Source organism: Pinus tabuliformis, chromosome 2_2 (assembly GCF_031772625.1).
Source record: "Pinus tabuliformis cultivar Carrire ecotype Pingquan chromosome 2_2, CPIR1, whole genome shotgun sequence".
Lineage (NCBI taxonomy): Eukaryota > Viridiplantae > Streptophyta > Pinopsida > Pinales > Pinaceae > Pinus > Pinus tabuliformis.
Window position 1 is genome coordinate 936,809,754 of NC_142300.1, and position 3,156 is coordinate 936,812,909.

Below are 3,156 nucleotides of genomic sequence, written 5' to 3' on the forward strand. Positions count from 1 at the left end.
ACAAGTTGTCGATAAATAGTAGCACCTACTACCTCACCTGAGGTAGCATCCTCCTTCCTCCAATTACTAGCTAGAGGCGTCTGCATGGGCTTGCACTTCTCCATGTGGAATCGCCTGAGTATCTCATTGGCATACCTGCCTTGACACAAACACTTCCCCATCCTTCTACCGCACTTCCATGCCTAGAAAGTAGTGCATAAGACCCATGTCTTTCATCTCAAACTCTCTTGCAAGGTCGTCCTTGCAAGACTTGATCAACTGATCATCACCTATCAAAATCATATCATCCACATAAATAACAATAATCAATGGCTTACCTTCTACCATGATGTGGTAAAGGTTCGCATCTACTTCACTCTTGGTGAAGCCCAAGCCAGTGAAATAGTTGTCGATCCTGGTGTACCAAGCACAAGGTGCTTGCTTTAGTCCATACGAAGCCCTCTTGAGTCGACACACATGAGACTCACTATCAAAGGTCTCAAAACCTTCTAGCTTCTCAATGTACACGTCTTCTTCAATCTTCCCATTGAGGAAGATAGTCTTCACATCCATGTGATGGATCGTCCAACCCATTTGTGCTAATAGTGCCAACATCAATCTGATAGATGAGTACCTTGCTTCAGGAGAAAAAGTCTCATCGTAGTCGATCCCCTCAACCTGTGAGAAACCACGGGCAACAAACCTTGCCTTATGTTTCTTAACACTGTCATCAACTGCCTTCTTTACCTTGTAAAGCCATTGGGAACTCACCACTAACTTGTCCCGAGGTCTTGAGACAACATCCCAAACACAGTTTTGAACAATGGAGTTGTACTCCTCCACTATAACATCAACCGAAACTGGTTGCTGCATTGCTTCCTCAAATGAAGAAGGTTTGGACTCTACACACTCCCCAACCAGGGCCATGTAAACAGTGTACTGCTCGGGTGACCTCCTCTGTCTGCACTGAGAAGATGGTTGTCCCACATTCTCTCTCACATCCAGCATCAACCTATTAGCTTCCCTTGAGCGTTTCTACCCATCTCTGGAAGACTCAGCATGAGTGTATGTCTCCACTGCCGGATCCTCTGCATACGGTTTCTCTACATCAGTCTGAGGCTCCTCCTGCTTAGGAACTAAAAGTTCCTCCTCTACATGCAACTTGAGCTCCCTCTCAAGTGATACTCGCATGGATTTCTGCTCGTTGAACTTCATATCTCTATGCACCATTGTCATCTGACTAGTAGGCAGAAACACATAATAGTTGTGGGTGTATCAGTGTACCCCACAAGTATCCCCAACTCAATTGTTGGATCTAGCTTCTTCCGAGCATCTTTGGTCACATGGCAATAAACCAATGACCCAAATATCCTGAAGTGACTCACATATGGTTGCTTCCTGAAAAAGGCTTCCATTTGTGTCTTCATCCCCAATATACGATGTGGGCTTCTATTCTGCAAGTATATTGTTGTATTACATGCCTCAGCCCACAAATGATGTGGTAGGCTTTGGTCATGCAACATCGCTCGATCTGCTCCCACGATTGATCTGTTCCCACGATCGATTTGTTCTTCCTTTCGACCACCCCATTTTGTTGTGGGTTATGGGGTGTCGTCAACTCCCGTTTAATTCCTTCTACTGCTTAGAAGTCCTTAAATTTTTGGGAGACATACTCTCCACCATTGTCACTATGCAAGGCCCTTATTTTCTTTCCAAATTCTTTCTCTGCCAAGGCTTTAAACTCACAAAACCTTGAGAAGGTTTGATCCTTCTTCTGCATAAAGTAGATCCAACATCTACGAGAAAAATCATCAATAAAAATAACATAGTACCTTTTTTTAGCGGTAGAGGCTGTAGAGAATGGTCCACACACATCTATATGAACTCGCTCCAGGATTGCTCCAACTCTACTGTCTCGACCCTGAAAGGAATATTTTGCATACTTACCCAAGGTACAACCTTTGCATGTATTCGTCTACTCCAGTTTTCCCTTGGGAAGTCCAGTAGAAATCCGTTGCATGATATTCAAGGCCCCATGGTGCAAGTGGCCCAATCTATTGGACACCTAATCCTCTAAGGGTTAGTGTGGGAGCTGAATAGATAAAAGAAGTCGAAGAGAACTTTGGATGTGGAACCCAATGGTCACACCATGTACTATAAATGTATATGTTTTGTTAATAAAAAAAGTACTCTCATGTTTTATCTTCCATACTCTTTCTGCCATGTGTGTGTTTAACATGGTATCTGAGCTACAAGTGTATTCCTACCCTGCATAATTACTATGGGCCTGATTTTACGTATATGTTGGTCTACCATTTTCCAAATCGTCAGAACTGTCCTTCTCAGGTCTTGTAGTTCTTCCACACTAAATAATTTTCAGCGTTTATTTATATTATGAAACACGCATGTCTTAATTTACACTTCCTTTGTCTATTCGCTCTCTAGCTTTGTACCTGGGTGCTATACCATCTTTTCATGTTAGAACAACTACCAAGAGCATTTATTTTTCTGGATGAGAAACTGCCTTCTTTATTCTATGAATTTCCTTGTAAAGAACAATCGTTCTTATTTATGGATTGAATTTGTCTTAGACTGAATTTGACTTGGCCACCTGTTTAACATGATCATTTGTTTGTTGCATCTCTCACTAAACCATTTACTAGTTTTTCACTTGTCATGATTATTCTCAACCATTATCCTGCTGTCGCTCAATAGGGACAACATAGATTCCCTATCCCATCACCATTCCTTACCGTGTACTCTCCTTACCTTGACTCAGCGTTACCTTCAATAGCAACCTGGTCCTGATGTATTCACAAGTAAAGTTGCAAGAATCAGTTGACACCTCCTAGTTTTGAATGTTTCTCAACATGTAGGTTATATTCCATGAGCTCCTCCATACACAGCCACCTCCCATCGCCTTCCTTCCAGTGCACAACCATCTACGTTTTCCTCCATTGATCCAATCTGCAGTAATATTTTATCTGTCAAGTCGCTAGAGAATAGTCCATCGAGATCATATTTTCATAACATATAAGAATTTCCCAAGGTTGGGATACTTGGCTTCTGTCAGGCCAGGCAGTAACTCTCCAAAGGCAGAAAAAACTGATTCATCTGATTATTCCATAGGTAGGTTATTGTTATACATTAGGAGTGATTGTTCAGTTCATCTTCCGA